At 44.9% G+C, this 17,584-nt stretch overlaps 1 protein-coding gene across 1 annotated transcript in view; it reads left to right on the forward strand.

Annotated features, from left to right (window-relative positions):
* The first annotated feature begins 6,017 nt into the window (after positions 1 to 6,017).
* The window catches only part of dcaf11 (ddb1 and cul4 associated factor 11), a 54,772-nt gene continuing 43,205 nt past the window's right edge, over positions 6,018 to 17,584 (forward strand). The window contains exon 1 of the mRNA XM_084326653.1: positions 6,018 to 6,202. The gene's annotated coding sequence lies outside the window, so the exon portion shown is untranslated. The remainder of the gene's footprint in view (positions 6,203 to 17,584) is intronic.

Consider the following 17,584-nt stretch of genomic DNA (forward strand, 5'->3'; position numbering starts at 1 on the left):
TCAATTCATCAGGACATATATGACATACATGACATACAGTCATACAGTATCAATCGCTGAAGTGCCCTTGAGCAAGGCACGTAACTTGGCTCAAACTGTACTGGGTGAGAATTTACTATGTAACGGTGAGTGTGAAGCAGGGTGTTGCTGAATAGCAGTGAATCTACCCTGACCTTTCCATTGACCTCAATATGGGGTAATGCCACAGAGGTTTGAAGAACGATGTTTCACTGATTTGAACTAATTTGGTTGTGGAGGTCAGTAAAAGGTTACCCTGCTAGTGGGAAAGGTGACTATAACCTGTAGTGGGACAGGTAGCTCTCTAGCAATATCTATGGTTAAAAGTAGTCATTCTCATACCATTCTCTCCTTGTTGTATGTTACCTTCTAGCTAGTGAAATTAAAACATTCCTAATGTTGCAACCACTTGAGACCTATTTCCTTTGGTACCCACTGGTTATGTTTCATACTGGCTGCGTGTCTTGCTTCATCTATTGGACTACGCCAATGAGCGCTCACTGAATTTTTTTTTAAATCATGCAGGTGTAAAAAGTACCCAGAAATTATACTTAAGTGAAAGTATGGGTACCGTCTCAAAATCTTAATCAAGTAAAAGTCAGAGTATCTGGCTAAAAACACACTTGAGTAAAAGTAAAAAAGTTTCTACTTTTAAATGTACTTAAGTACTAAAAAGTTAAAGTAAAAAAAAAAATTCTGACGGTCTATTCTTCTGATAGCAGGTGTTTAATCAAAGATCCCGCTTTCTAGTCTTGCACAAGGACCAATCAGCATGGGTATGGGCGGGTTAATTTTCCATTGATGGGCATTTGATTGGCTGTTTTTAAATAACGCGCGGCCGCAGGATTAATAACGTTAACGTTAGTTCGGCCAGAGAAACAAATATACTAATTAAAATAGTTGGACCCGCGAGATTTGTACTTTGTACGTCTGCATTTTAAATGTAAGGAGTAAAAAGTATGTTTTTTTCTCTCTGAAATGTAATTGAGTAAAAGTACAAGTATACAAACCTAATAATACTCGAGTAAAGTACAAATCCCCAAAAACAGTACTTAAGTATTGTAACGAAGTACAATTACTCAAGTACTTTACACCCCTGTGGTATCACTGACCAGCAGGGCACACCCACCACCTGGAGCATGTAAGCAGGTGTAGAGTGCTTTCGCGCACAAAGGAAAGTGCCACAGACCGCCGACTAGAAGATACCAAAGATCCTATTCAACCCACTCAACAGTCCTTTTCAGGGCTATCTCGCCGTAGTGCCTCTGGCACTTCACACCCTGGTGACTCAAGGGAGCGGCACATTCAACCCGGTCCCCCGCCATTCCCGAGTCGAGGCTCCTAGGCGCCGTGAGATAGCAGCCCGTCTTCCCCCAGCTGCTGCTAGCATCTCCCTAGCCTAGCCCCTTTCGTGACTGTGATGCACAGAGTGAGTCCCTTATACCTTCATAGAAAAAATACCACAATCAACTCATGTCTCGCTTTTCTCTATCGCAGAGAAATTTCAAAGGTACTCACAGTTGCACGAGGGTTTCGGACAGACAAACGCTAGGATTTGAAAGCTCAGCGTTGCTAATAAACATTTAAATATTTTTTATAAACTGGTCAACACTGCTCAAAACGGCTTTATTTGAGTCTTTGGCTGCCTGATGCGCCTGCGCTGTGATCACAGCGCATGCACATCAGGCACCCAACGCCGGAAATAAAGAAGTGTTGACTAGTTTATAAAAATAATTTGAAATGTTTATTAGCAACGCTGAGCTTTCAAATCCTATAGCGTTTGTCTGTCCGAAACCCTCATGCAACTGTGAGTACCTTTGAAATTTCTCTGCGATACTTGTACGAGGAGTGTTTTGATAGAGAAAAGCGAGACAGAGTTAATTGTGGTATTTTTCTATGAAGGTATAAGGGACTGTGTATTCACTCTGTGCATCACAGTCACGAAAGGGGCTAGCATCTCCCAGACTCCATCCGCGAGGAGAGGCCCTCCAGGGCCCCAGCGGCAAAGGGACACCAGCTCAGAGACGTCTGATGGAGAGTGATAGCATGGAGGAGTTTCTTGATGTGGAGCAGTGGTGCCCAACCAGTCGATCGCGATCGACAGGTAGATCGCGGGTTGATTTCAAGTAGATTGCGATTAATAAAATTCGATTTTTTTTTTTTTTTTTTTTTGCTAAATCAACTCTGCCTCCCTCTCTTTGTTAACTACAACAAGCAATGCTGTTTGTTATTTAAGATGAGGTCGGACTCGGCACTGACAGATTTGTGTTCATTATGCTGCTTTTATAAAGCCTCAAATGACGGCTTACAATATTTCATGAAAGCAAAGTGTTTTGTTTGTCTAAGATTTAAAAAGGTTTAAACTTTACAGCACTGACAAAGTTGAAAATATCATATTATATTATATATACCCATTCAATATGCACATGACGGAACATATATGCCATATAATATGTTCTGTCATGTACATATTGAATGGGTATTACTAATACTATTAATACTGATACTAGCCGAGAGTAGGTCACATTTTGGCTGGTAGCTCTCGGCTAGGTGGTAAATTAAAAAGTAGATCTTGGTTCAAAAAAGGTTGGGCACCCCTGATGTGGAGTATGAGCTCCTTCCATTGGGCCGCGCTACTCCACTCGAGGACTTGGGGTCGAAGGATCATTCCACCTGTACCCCGTCCTCTTTCCCTGGTGATTTAGAGATGGATGGAGACTTTGAGGACTATTCCAAGCGAACGTGTCAGAGTTGGCTCCCACTCCAACCCCCCTTGATGGAGGAAGAGAGACAGCAAGCCAGGGTGCTTCTGGGGATACCGCACCTCTGGACAGGCCTCTGGCATCCCTTCTCTGCCCAGACATGGTGTGGCACCAGGAGCTGAAGCCCATGCCAAAAGCCCAGCTCTCCCGCACGCTGAGCGAGTTGTCCGACAGTGCATACTCTGTTGCAGCTCAGAGTGCGGCCGCGGGCAATAACATCACCCTGCTGGCAGTAGGCAACACTGTCTTAGCCCTGGAGGATACTGTGAGAGCCTAGCCCAGGCCTTCAGCGCTTACCCAGGCTATAGCTACCAGGAAGGTTATGGCGCTCACCACAACAACAAAAAAACACTAACCTTCTTCCTGTTTTATACTATCATGCACTCTTCCTACTATACCAATATGTCTTTACTACTATGCACTCAACACTGCAGAACCCAAGTTTCAGCACTGTTTGATTACTCCGCTGTAAGAGTTGTACCCTTCCTGCTGACTTGTCGTACAGAACTTGTAAGTCGCTTTAGAGAAAAGCGTCAGCTAAATTAGTAAATGTAAATGATGCAATGGCATATCGTTAGCCTCATAGCATAATCATTTTTTGGCCAAATTGATATTTCTGCCTAACTCTACTCTCCTCACACTGCTGCACAACCCTGGCGGCTGTGTCCTTAGCCAATCAGAACCTTGTTATGTTACAAATCCCTTTCTGCCTAACTCACTTGTGTGACTTCGTTTTTTCTTCTTTTCCGAAAGTTTTGAAAAATGACTTAGGCAATTATGCTATGAGGCTAAAGATATGTGATTGGAGCAGTCATCCCTGGATGAGGCAAGAAAAAAAAACGTACTCAAAGCCCCCCTCTCAAAGAATGGCCTCCTCGGCTCCTCCATTGATGAGGTGGTGGCAGCGTACAGTTAAGTTATTTATTTATCTTTTACCCAGGGACAGTGCACAATCACATTAATCAACATCTTCAGTTTCCACATGTAAATGTGCCAGAATTAGCTAATGAGCTAGTTTCCATCTGTAGTCGCTGCCTAACATGCATGTGGTGTGGGAGGAAACCGGAGTACCCAGAGGAAACCCACGTGAACACAGGGAGAACATGCAAACTCCACACAGAAAGGCCCCCTGCTGGGGTTCGAACCCAGGATCTGTCAGAATGGAGGTAGGTGAATTCCAATGGGTGAAGGCAATCACAGAGACAGAGAGTGTTTACTCTTGAACAGGTTCGACTTTAATAGTAAGAACACAGAGTAAATTCTAAGAGAGACAAGTGCTAAAAGCACCAGTGGAAAATAAGGTAAATGGGAGCTTATTGGAGGTCCAGAGTAGAACCGTCCGCGTTATCCCCGAACGCAATTAGTGAAGACCTGACAATGAACAAGCAGAAGAGAGGTATGTTACATAGACACCAAATACCAACATTCCACACACCCCGTGACAGCCAATCAGGAACCACCCCTAAGTGACAGCACTAATTGACAGGGAAATGACAGGTGACAAGCCCAGTGACAAATGCCAGGAATGTGGGTGGTCACCGACCACAGTCGGTGTCCAGAACGTAACAGATAGGTGCATGATTGAAAATTATTTTAGTGAACGCTCATTGGTGCTAGCGTAGTCCAATGGGCAAAGCAAGACAAGGAGCAAGTAATCATATAACTAGGGTTATGAAATAACCACAGTTTCCACTCATTGACATTGTGCCCTATACAGTTAGTTAACGTTTAGTTGGATGTGAAACGTAGACGACTCACTCACTGACCTGCACCACTCGATGTAATATTGTAGGTGAAACGCCCGGATAGTGTGGGAAAAGTCGTTCCAACAACACTATTTTACTCTTCTTTCGGTGAGATTTCACTGACGACTTCTGTATCCTTTTTGTTAACAGAATTCGGCTATAGGGCGACAATAATGTGGTCAAGAGGCATGGTTTCTATCTTGAGCCCTTAATCGGCGTGGTTTATTATTCACATGGAAAGCAGCAGTTCTACAGGTCTTCTCTCACTGAGAGACATGGGGGGAGAGAAAGAAGGGGGAGGAGACACAGCTACTTATACTCGCCACCTGGTAGTACTCCTGAGTGTCTCCGCCTAGAACGCCCTCTAGTGGTCACAGATATATATGCAGGTAGACAGCCACTGGTGTGAACAGTTACATAATACAGTTAGACAGTTACTAACAATCCTACACCGAACCTCTACCTTCAACACTTTTCATTTATTTGATTTTGGCATCAGCTATGTTTTCAATGTTCACACAAAGACCGTCAATAAACGTTGACGTATCTCTGCATTTCTTCAAACACATCCTGCAGATGCCGAAGTCCATCGTCCTAACATCTTCTATCAATATTCTACTTGTCTTTTCTCCTAACAAATTGAATAAGTAATCTTCTACGAATTGCTCTCTCCATCTCTTCGAGTCTACCTTTGAAACGCGAACAGAACACGAATTGAAACAGCTAAAACACTTAGCCAGAGACATTTCATTATAGTATCTTTGACTTAGCTTTGACAGGTATTACACTAACAGCTGCCATTTTCCGTGTTTACTCACCTACCCGTATCCATGGAAACGGAACAGAAGACTTCCGCACTCCTACGCAGAGTTGAATGACGTTCCACTGTCAAATTTGTCAACTATTTTGCAGGCTGTGTGTGTTGGCTTAGAGGCAACTCTGAAAAAAAGATATTTTTTTTAATAAAAAATGTAAATAACAATCCCTGATCCACCTTTTTTAATTGTATTGTTTTATTTGATCTCTGTGTGTTTTATTACGGTATATTATTGTGCAGTGATGATATTCTCGAAGTCAACTTTCTGTCTAAGTGCATGTCTATGGCTTGGGGGAAACATGCACTTAGAATCACCAGAAAGGCTTTCGAAATAGTGAACTGCCATGTTGGCCTCAATATTTTCAAAAAAAATTATATGACAAGGTTATGAAATGAACAAGAATGTGATAAAATGTAATAAAAACGGAGCTCAACGCATACATTTGATCGTAGAAATCCGTTTGTTTCCCCAATACCAAGATGGCGGCGGTCTCGTGACGTCAGAGTGTCTTCGAGATTTTATCTTAGTTGTATGGAATTAATGGCACGTGTTGCATCTGTTTTGTAATGCTTTTTGTCTATGCCAATAAAGTTGTATAAAAGAAAAAAGCGACAAGCGTGTGTCACGTGACAGCAAAAGGGCAGCGCAGAGGTTTTTACAGTTTGTAAACAACATGGCGCTGCTTCACGGATTTGCGAGGTAGCGAATAGTGGCAGAAAAAGCTCAAATTTGACCTGCAGTAAAATGCCATATTAGTGTAAATTGTAGTCGTTCATCGGGCAAATTATTAGGTGCATACTACAGTGAAAAGGCGCTGGACGAACGAGCTGTCAAGAAGCCCGTTTGACACTCAAAACGGGTAAGTTAAGTTTAATGTTGGCTAACGTTACAGTATATTGCTACGTTAGCGTCGACATTAGCCTTGTTATCAGGCAATCCATGTTCCAGTTTCAGTGAATTAGGGTAGCTAACGTAACCCTAGTGTGATATACGCTATCTAATGTTATATTATTTATGTCATAAAGTATGATCGTTGGGTGTCTATCTTGGCTTAGTCGTGGGTATCTTCTTAACTCTGGTTTAACGTGAATGTTGGCTGTTTAGGTGCGTGTGTGTGTGTGGTTGATTGATTGATTGATTGATTGAAAACTTGTATTAACAGATTGCAGAATGGGTACAGACAGTACAGTACATCATTCTCAATACACACAATTGTTAAGGGAATGCAGACCAGAGAAAGACTTTCGTCTTGTTTACATCAGGGTCCCCCCATTTTCAATTCATAATGATGACATACACAATATACAGATATAAAAATCATCTAATCATCTAATCGAAACTAATCATGACATGTATAGCATACATGCAGTACTGTTACATTTGTGATATGCAAATATACAGTACTGTTAAACATAGATCCTAACAGTAAATATATACATACAAGGAGGAGGGAACTGTACATTAGGAGGGGGTGGGTGTCTGTCTGTATCTGTGTGTCAGCTTTATGTGTGATATATAATGCCAGTGTCCCCCCATTCCCGTCAGAATTTAATTCAAGCACTTTTGACTGCTTTCCTCACACTGTGTCGGTGTCCTGCTTATTGTGTACTTGCCATCGGTACTTCATATGCATGGCATGCTGTCTCCCTCATCCTCTGTGAATGAGTACAATGGAATGGAAGGAAACCGCTGCATTTGAGTAATTTGCATCAAGTAAGCAGCATAGTCTGACCTTTTCAGTTCACTTACATTCCGTTGACTGACTCCGTTGTGTGTATCGTCCATTGCATAAAATTATTTTCAGCCAGCAGCCAAATAAGTTAGGGGCTGGGAAATATGGTCAAATATCATATATTCCGTCCTTCGGATGAGACGCTAAACCGAGGTCCTGACTGAATCTCGGTCGTTAAAGAACCCAGGACGCCTATCGCAAAGAGTAGGGGGTTCCCAGACGTTCCTGGCCAAATTCCCAATCAGGTCAATAGCATATATCTGCAGAGCCACAGCCCAACGTCTGGGCGGGGCTTCGTGGCGTGGACGTGGCTTGAGGCGGGGCTTTGTGGCGTGGACTAGCCTTGTGGCATGGACCTGGCTTTGCACTACTGCGCATGCGGATGGGGGGGGGGGGGGGGGGGGGGCTCTCTCGCTCGCTCTCTCGCTCGTTTACGACATACACAACTTTCGTCTTGTTTACATCAGGGTCCCCCATTTTCAATTCATCATAACACGACATACAGATAGACAGTACTGTTACATCTAGACATTTATGACATACCAGATCTACAAATATACTAGACATTTATGACATACCAGATCTACAAATATACTAGACATTTATGACATACCAGATCTACAAATATACAGCACTGTTTGTGATACAAAAATAGTCTAAAAAGAGAGTATATACATTTGAGGGGGAATAAACTGTACATTGGAGGGGGTTGGGTAGGTGGGGAAAACTGTACATTGGAGGGGGTTGGGTCCGGGGGGACTGTGCATTCGAGGATTGGAAGAGGTTGGGTAGGTGCCTTTCTCAGCCTTTCCTGAGCTAGACATTATCAAACAGATCTATAAGCAGATGTATGGATGTCTGGCATCTTTGTCATGGCAGCTTAAGCTTAAGAATTCTTTCGGTTTAGTGTCTGTGGCTGTGCAGGGATTCATGGGGAAAGAAACAGGTTGGTACGTAATGGGCTGCTGGAGACCCACAGTATGGCTGCTAGCAGCGTCTTGGAGACCCACAGTATGGCTGCTAGCAGCGTTGTGGAGACCCACAGTATGGCTGCTAGCAGTGTCTTGGAGACCCATAGTATGGCTGCTAGCAGCGTTGTGGAGACCCACAGTATGGCTGCTAGCAGCGTCTTGGAGACCCATAGTATGGCTGCTAGCAGCGCTCTCGACAACCACTCATCCAATCGACTTGACACTCGACACGTGTCCTCAGTAACATACCCGCTGAGCATGAAACCAAACAGATGACCGCTTCTCGAGATATTGGAAGGACAGACACACACGCATACTATAGCGACACCATCTGGCCAAATGGCACCATATTCTACACCGGACCCCCCCCCCCCATCTCCTCTGGTTCTCGAGAAATGTGAAGGACAGACACGCGCCCACACACACACACGGATATAATATTCCTTCCTTTGTCTGTTTCCCCCCAGTCAATCAGTGCTTAAGTTACATGTCAGTCTGTGTCCTGGTCGTACTAGCCACTACTTGTTAGTAGTTCTGTTCTTGCTTGTCTGTTTGTATTGAGTATTCAGTGAGCTCTCCCTGCATCTCCTGTACCTGCCTGTTTTTCTTTTTTCATCTTCCCTTCTGTGTCTACTGTCTGCACTTGGATTTACATTCTAGCCTGGTTCTTACAAGTAATCCTTTTTTTTTTTTTTTTTAAATATATATACATATACCAGGAATTTGTCCTCTGTATTTAACCTATCCTAACTATTTAGGAGCAGTGGGCATAATATATTTGCTATTTATATTAAGGATATTATTTTGTCGTTGAAGGGCTGTCAAGCCCATTTATACGCGCATGACACAATTATCTACTGTACCACGTAGGGGTGGACGGTATAAACGGTATACGGTATAAACGGTATGAATTTGCTCTACGGTATGGATTTTGACTATACCGTGTAACCGGTAGAGCAGCTCTAAAAGAGCAATGATGTCATGTAACCACAGCGCGACTATTTCAATCGCATTTGCCCCTAAAAATAGATAGAATTAGTCATAGATAATAGATATGTGCAAACTGGAAAAAGTTATTTAGGAGGCTTCGCGCAGTGGGCGTGTCAACACGCAATTGTCATTTCATAATAAACACATATCACCGCGGCTCACAGCAAGTTTCAATTTCAGTTCCTGGCATTTTTAACCAGTGGAGAAAGGTAAGGGATTTCCCTATCGTTTTTCTTATATGAATTATTCTACGTTAATAAAACATACCTGGTGATCAACTACAGTTTGCTGTAAACATTATGATATGTGTGTAGTGTTATGATAACGACGGCTGCAGCGGGAGGACTGCTGCAGCAGTGGAGTTGCGAATAGCATGTAGCTGCAGAGCCGCAGAACCATGGGCGCTTTTAGGTCTGGTCACAGGCCCGCTCAACAGCGCCCCCCCACCCAACGGCTGAATTGCCAATGGCTCCTGAAAGTGCCCATGGTTCTGCGGCTCTGCAGCTACATATGCTTCTAGCAAAATCCAGCATCCAGCCTCGCTGTTTGCAATGGGAGCAGCACGGAGTCTCGACTCTGGACTTATTTTATTTGGAATATAATGACTTTATACGCAAAAGTAGCCTGGTTTTAAGTTAAAATATTATAAATCTACATGCCTTGAGGATGTCATTCTTTATATAGCCTGCCTATCAGGCAAAAAAATGTATTCTAACGGAAACACTGATACCGTGATATATACCGTTACCGTCTATGCTTCAAATTATACCGTGATATAAATTTTAGACCATACCGTCCACCCCTAGACTACCACGGATTCTGTACAAATTGCGACTGACAATCTTACAACATTAATGCTCTACTACAAGATGAGCTTATAGGCCTTAAGCGTGTACTAAGTGCAAGCAAAACAAAATTCATGGTGTTCTCTCGGGCCAGAAATATTGATCACAACAGTTTGCTTATATCGACTAGAAATGGGTCCGACTTAGGAAGGGTAACTGAATATAAATATCTTGGAATCTGCCTCGATAATAAATGTTTGCCAACATCATATTGACAACCTTTCCAGTAAATTGAGGCAAACAATTGGTTTCCTGTACAGGAATAGATCTAGTTTCCCAATGAGGTGTAGAAAGAGGGTTATATTGAAGCAGTCTTATCTGTCTTGGATTATGGAGACGTGATTTACAGAAATGCTGCCCCTTCGACTCTCAAACCACTAGATTCTGCTCATCATTCTGCTCTTAGATGTATCACTGGTGACTAGGGCTGCAACTAACGATTATTTTGGTAGTCGACTAATCTGTCTTATTTTTTTCGATTAGTCGACTAATCTAACGATTATTTCTGTCACACCCTCCATCTCTGCTTCCTGTGGGCACGGCTCCTTTTCTGGGCTCTTAGCAGACTTCTTAGCTTAACATAACAGACCGACAGTAAGTTTGGGGGAACTAATGGGATAACTGGGGTTGCAACAAAAGTGCAACTAGGGCTAAAAACACAATGAAATAAAATAATAATAATAATAATAATAAATAATATATCCTTCTTAGCAGACTTCTTAGCTTAAACATCCCAGGGAACTAATGGGATAACTGGGGATGTTGTTTGCTCCTGACAAGAGTCTCAAAGTCTGGGGTGATGGTAGACAAAGCAACTCTGAGGTCATGCTCAATGTCCAATCTGTTCCTCTGCTTTGTCTTCAGCTGGAGCAGAGCTGAGAAGCCACTTTCACAAAGATAGGTAGTGCAAAAAGAAAAAATTAGTAACAAAAAAAAAAGTATTATTATTATTTTTTTTACGACGTATCGACGCAAACATTCTGCGTCTACGAGTTTTTATGATCGACGTCGTCGATTATGTTGACTAATCGTTGCAGCCCTACTGGTGACAGATATGATGACACACCATTGCATTTTATATGAGAACGTGGGTTGGTCTTCTCTGGCAGATAGGCAAAATAAACACTGGTATTTATTTATCCTGAAGGCCATTAATGGGAAATTGCCTCCTTATCTCACATCACTACTAGTTTGGAACTCTAGACCCTATATGACACGCTCATTAAGTGATTGGCTTACACTGGATGATCCCCATATACAGACTCAACTTGGAAAATTCATTCATTATAGTGCCCCTACTACTAGTACTTCATGGAACTCTCTTCAGCTGAAGATACAACTACCTATAACACAGGGGAAGTTTAGAGGCTTACTTGCAGGCCTGTCTGCAACAGTCTTAAAGTGGAAATGAAGCAGTGAGCATAAATACATATTCATAGCATCACATTAGTATTTAGATAAGCCACAGAAGAAGTCACGTTATAAAAATAAGCAGTTTCTAAGAAAAAACGATTTGTTGTGTACATTTCTGAAGCATTTAGCATTATGGGCGCGGCCATTTTGTTGCTGACGTCATACCGTGGCTTGGGTGTATACACTCTGGTTAGCTGCCTATATTGAATGGGTCGGTCAGCAAATAAAATGTTGCCTACAAAACAACGGGACCGCGGTGGTTCTGTTTGTATTGCTCCTGGCTGTTCAAACTAATTTTACCATGTGAGAGAGAGGAAAGTTGGTTAATTTCCACAAACTACCAGTGAAAAAAACAGTGTTGTTGACATGTTGGCTCGGGCTGCCTGCACCCAGACGGCGCGACCAGCCTGTTGTACAGGGAAGGAGGATCTGCAGCGAACACTTCATTGCCTCGGATTATGTTGTTGGGGTGGGATGTTTGTCCAGAAGACCACTAATCAGCTGAAGCCGGACGCGGTTCCCTCGGTCTTCGACAGACAGACCGGCGTTAGCTCTCGGGAGCTAGTTGGCACCAGCCGGGGCCAGGCGTTAGCTCTCGCTAGCTAGCGTTAGCAACCGGAGCGTCGCGGAGCATTCAGCCTGCTGGCTACACAGCTTGTGTAGCCAGCAGGCTGAATGCTCCGCGACGCTGGTTGAAGTGGGTCTAGGTAGCCAGCAGGCTGAATGCTCCGCGACGCTGGTTGAAGTGGGTCTAGGTAGCCAGCAGGCTGAATGCTCCGCGACGCTCCGGTTGCTAACGCTAGCTAGCGAGAGCTAACGCCTGGCCCCGGCTGGTGCCAACTAGCTCCCGAGAGCTAACGCCGGTCTGTCTATCGAAGACCGAGGGAACCGCGTCCGGCTTCAGCTGATTAGTGGTCTTCTGGACAAACATCCCACCCCAACAACATAATCCGAGGCAATGAAGTGTTCGCTGCAGATCCTCCTTCCCTGTACAACAGGCTGGTCGCGCCGTCTGGGTGCAGGCAGCCCGAGCCAACATGTCAACAACACTGTTTTTTTCACTGGTAGTTTGTGGAAATTAACCAACTTTCCTCTCTCTCACATGGTAAAATTAGTTTGAACAGCCAGGAGCAATACAAACAGAACCACCGCGGTCCCGTTGTTTAGTAGGCAACATTTTATTTGCTGACCGACCCATTCAATATAGGCAGCTAACCAGAGTGTATACACCCAAGCCACGGTATGACGTCAGCCATGACGTCAGCAACAAAATGGCGGCGCCCATGTTGAAAACAGGGATATTATATTATATTTTTCAGACAAATAAGATAGATTTCACATTTGATTATAGAACCCTGTCTTACACAAGGTACACAACAAACAAACTAGGATCACATTGCTCACTGCTTCATCTCCACTTTAAGGCATAAAAGAAAATATTGTTTGTTTCCTGTTGGTTGTCAGTTAAGGCCATGGGTAGGTAGGGAATTTATTTAATAAAAAAATTATTAAATATTTTCCCACGGCGACTATGGATAGGGAATTTCTTTATTTAATTAAAATGTTCACAACAACATGGATGCATGTACTCTGCCAGCATGTTTAATATCCATAATACTAAAGGTTTGACTAAGATTTTTATGAAACTTTATTTAAAAAATAAAAAAATTTAATATTTTTTTAACTCATAAAATAAATTGGGTCGCACCTAAATCGGCAGGGTCGGTCGGCAACCGGAACCAAACAATTTTTTTAGGCCTAACTGTTTTTGACTTAGCCTAGATAAAATTAGATCCTGGCTGTTCGGGTGGATGGACATGGTGGTGGTTGGATGGGGGGGCGTTGTGGGTGGTCTGGGATGGCACTGGGACCTCTGGGACGCTTTGGGGTGCTGTGGGGGTTGTGGTGGGTTCTTCATGCGGGGGGTCCCTGGGGTGTTGGTGGGTTGGGAGAGCTCAGTGGTGGGGACTGCGTCCGTCGGGGCACGTGCGGGAGGCTGGTGAGGGTTTTGGTTGGAGCCCATGGCTTCGGCTGGACCTTTCCCGGACCTTTCCTGGAGTTGGGTGCCGGTCTCTTGCGTGTGCTTTGATGGATTTTGGTTGGTTTGGTGGCTCCTTTGGCGTGGCTGCAGGTCCTGGGGCGCGTGACCCGTCATTCCTCCGTGGAGTTTGGGGGTGGGGGCGTGGGGTTAGCTGGTTTCCTCGTAAAATACAAATGTTATGCATATGTTAATTTTATGCTATTTGCTGTGGGGCACTTTGGGCTGCGGTCCATGTGTGAAAGGTGCTATATAGATAGTTATTATTATATTGTAACACAAATGTATGCTTTGTGAAATGTCTAAGTCTCGACGACATTGAAAATGAGGGTGACCTGAATTGTCCTTAGTCACATAGTACCAACCTGGTATCATTGTCAGTCTCCTAGTACCTGGTATCATCATTAGTGTACAATCGAACACTCCACGAAACGATCCTCCTAACCAACACCCGCAGCGCGAACGACGGCTCCCTCAGTACTTAGAGGCTTACGCTGTCAGCAGGGGAGGAAACTAACTTTTTGGCTTACCAGCCAACTGGCGGGTATCTGATTTTTTTTACCAGCCAAATAGATTTTTTACCAGACAAAAAAAATCGCTAATTGTGATAATTACTTCTTTGTACGTCTTCGTCTAAATTGATTTTTCAATCATAGTAAATTAATCACACTGTCTCTACTCTTCAAAATATTACATCATTAAATCACATATTAACATGAAAGAGGGAACTATTCTGGACTGGGTTGGGCTGAACTGGGCAGTGAAAGATGCTGGGTTGGGCTGGTCTAGGTTATACTGAATGATGAATTTAAAATGAATTGAAAATGGGGGACCCTGATGTAAACAAGACGAAAGTCTTTCTCTGGTCTGCATCCCCTTAACAATTGCATGTATTGAGCCGTACTGTACTGTACCCATTCTGCAATCTGTTAAATAAAGTTTTCATTCATCACAGCTCAACTACTAGGAATGTGTGTCTGACTCTTAAGTGCAGGAAATATTCATCAGAAAGGGGGGACATGATGGAGGGAATGGAAAGAGCAGGTTTGACAGGAGCAGGGTTGAAGGGATTGATTGATTGAAAAGTTTCTTAACAGATTGCAGAATGGGTACAGTACAGTTCAATACATACAATTGTTAAGGGGATGCAGACCAGAGAAAGACTTTCGTCTTGTTTACATCAGGGTCCCCCATTTTTAATTCATCATAACATATTGGAGTGTGGAGGAAGTGGACAAGGCATTAAGCAAACAGGACTGAAATGGGGGACCCTGATGTAAACAAGACTAAAGTCCTTCTCTGGTCTGCATCCCCTTAACAATTGTGTGTATTGAGCTGTACTGTATTGTACCCATTCTGCAATCTGTTAATAAAGTTTTCAATCAATCAATCAATACTGGGTTGGGCAGTGAAAGAACCAAGCATTTCACTGTAATGTAATAGCTAAATAAAACAACTTGAACTTGACTTGTTACATTTGCACTCTGGTTGTATGCCAAATGTATTCTGGTTGTACTGTACTTGTGCTGTAAGATGACAATACATTGGAACCGAATCGACAACGCTAGGGGTTCAGCAGGTGTGTTCTGAATGCCAAATATGACAACATCACCGTTGTGAAGGGCATATGGGCGAGTGGTGATATGCTGGGAAACCCGGTAATAATAAAATGTCACTCGGCTGCATTTAAGCAAAGCCGCTCAGTATAGTCGTCCACTATGTTGAATGCGCGTTATGGTAGCTTGTTACATGCTAGGTAGCTAGCCGGCTAATGCTGGTTGACTGTCATTCTCATCCGACTCGAAGGAGACGCGTCGCGTGCTGTTGTTCGCCCCCATGTCAGACCGCACCGATATCCGAAAGCGACGACTCTACATGCAATTATTTTCATCCACTCATGTGTTTTTGTAAGTTTGTCTACGTTGTCAAGCCGGCTGCCGGTGGCAGGAGTTAGTAGGTCTGCGCGCAGTGGTATGTCCACTTCCCCTAGATGGGCGTCATCTTCTAGAAAACGAGTGTTCATTGGAGGAGCTTAGAGCGCATCTGTACAACGATGATGTTCATTGGTTATGGTCTGATTATTATGTGGCGCAAATGGGAGGAATCAAGGGGGGAGTCAGAGTTCGGTTTGTGTCAGTGAGCGAATCAGCAGATTGCAGAATGATTTTTTTGTTTTGTTTTGTAATTACTAGTACTCGCCAGACTGGCGAGTGCTCTTCATGAATTACTCGCCAAACGTAAAAAATACTCGCAATTGGCGAGTAAAGTGGCCTAATTTCCTCCCCTGGCTGTCAGTCAACAACCTAGTCTTCTACTAACAGTAAACGCGGTAAAACTAGAAAGTAAAAGTATGTCTAACCCCAACGCCCAGACTACCCCGACCATAGAGGCCCCTACGGGTTCTAATGTAACTGACCAAGCTCACGGTGGGGACCAGTGGGAACCAGACATGACTTCACACCCCGCCAGTACTGAAGAAGTAGTCCCCGATGAGTCCCGGGAGGAATACAACGCTACCGAGAGAGAACTCGGCACGGAAGAAGACGGGGAGAGCACCGTGGAGATAGAGCTCCAAGGCTCCGCAAGGAGTACCCCGAGGGAAGGCTCCCCTATACAACCGCCTTCTCCCAGCGAGGCAGAGAGGACCCTACAGCAGGCCTTCCTCATCAGCCTGAACGCCGCTGCTGAACGCGACCGACTGCAGATCCAGCAGCGGAGCGAAGAAGAGCATATACGTCTAGAAATAAGACGCATTCAGATGGAAGAGAATGTGGCCCGAGACCGAGCAGACAGCCAGCGAGCAGCTGCTGGTGCTCTACGGGACGCAGAGCGCGACAGACAGCAAGCGCAACTAATAGAACAGCTGATCAGACGGACAACACCCTCTCCCTCCGCCAGAGGCTCCAGGAACTCGTCTAGACACACCTCCAGGGCGGCATCCCCTAGCCGAGTAAACAACCCTGAACTTGACCAACAGACGAGGTCTATACCCCCCACAGACCACCTCCCCCCACCGGTCCAAGCGAGACCTAGCAACCGGGAAGGAGCAGCATATCCTGTGGAGAGGCTAAACCAGAGACTACAAGCACTGGATGACCTAACTGAAGACGAAGAGGAAGAGGAGGAGAACCGCGCCCGACGACAGCACAGTACTCGGTCCGGTACAGCCCAGGCTATACTCCCGCGGAGCTGCGCTACAGACCCCCGACTCTATACACGGGTGAGCACGACCCGCACAGAGGAACAGCACCTGGACAAGCGGGCCATGGTACACTGCCGGTACCAGCCCATACCAAGGAGCGGGAGGAGACTCGCCTAGGAGGCCTCTCCCCCAACGCTCGCCGATGTATCCACAGTCAGCGTCATACATTGGCACGCCTATGGTACCCGACTTCACCCAAGAGAACCGGGCCCAGTATACAGAACTCCGCATGTGTCTGGAGACCATGTTGGTGGATGTATTGGATGAACGCCATAAAAATACGCCATCCTACTGAAGCACTTAAAGGTACCCCGCGCACATAATATAGCGCTCGCCTACGCGACTTCCACCACCCCATACACAGCAGCGCTGGTAGCATTGGACCAGAGGTATGGGCGCATATGGGATTACGTGATCCAGGAGATCCGACACATCGACCGCTTACCCCCAGCAATAGACAATCGAGCACTGGACGACCTGTCCATCAGAGTGCAGTCCCTGGTAAGGATGTTGGGAGCGCAGAGAGAGAAGGGGAGGCATGAACTTTACGCCAACTCAAATGTGGAAAGGATCTTGGAGAAGCTGCCGCCCGCTCGACAGGAGCGTTTTAGGCGGCAGAGAGACCACCGAGACCCGAATGGCCCCGAACCGAACCTCCTCGATCTAGCAGACTTCCTGGCGAGAGAAGTCAGCAGCCTACGGCTAGATACATTCGGACGGAGCACCCCTGGCTCCAGAGAAGGAACCAGACGACTAAATGATGGAAGAAGATCGGTGACTGTGATGCACCAATCGGAGTCAGTACCGAGCAGCAGGAGCCACAGTACCCCCTCCAGAACGGAGAAGTGGAAGATAGTGTGCCCCTACTGTGAGAAAGAACACTGGCTAGCGCAATGTGACTCCTTCCCCAAGCTGAACGCGGAGGAAGCAAGTCAATGGATAAAGTCCAACAAGCGCTGTTTTCGCTGTGCGCGCTCACACATGGCAGCCGAATGCCGCTTAAAGAAAAGGTGCACCAAGTGCGATGGAGCCCATCTGGACATACTTCAC

Source organism: Notolepis coatsorum, assembly GCF_963971535.1.
Source record: "Notolepis coatsorum genome assembly, chromosome: 12".
Taxonomy (NCBI): Eukaryota; Metazoa; Chordata; class Actinopteri; order Aulopiformes; family Paralepididae; genus Notolepis; species Notolepis coatsorum.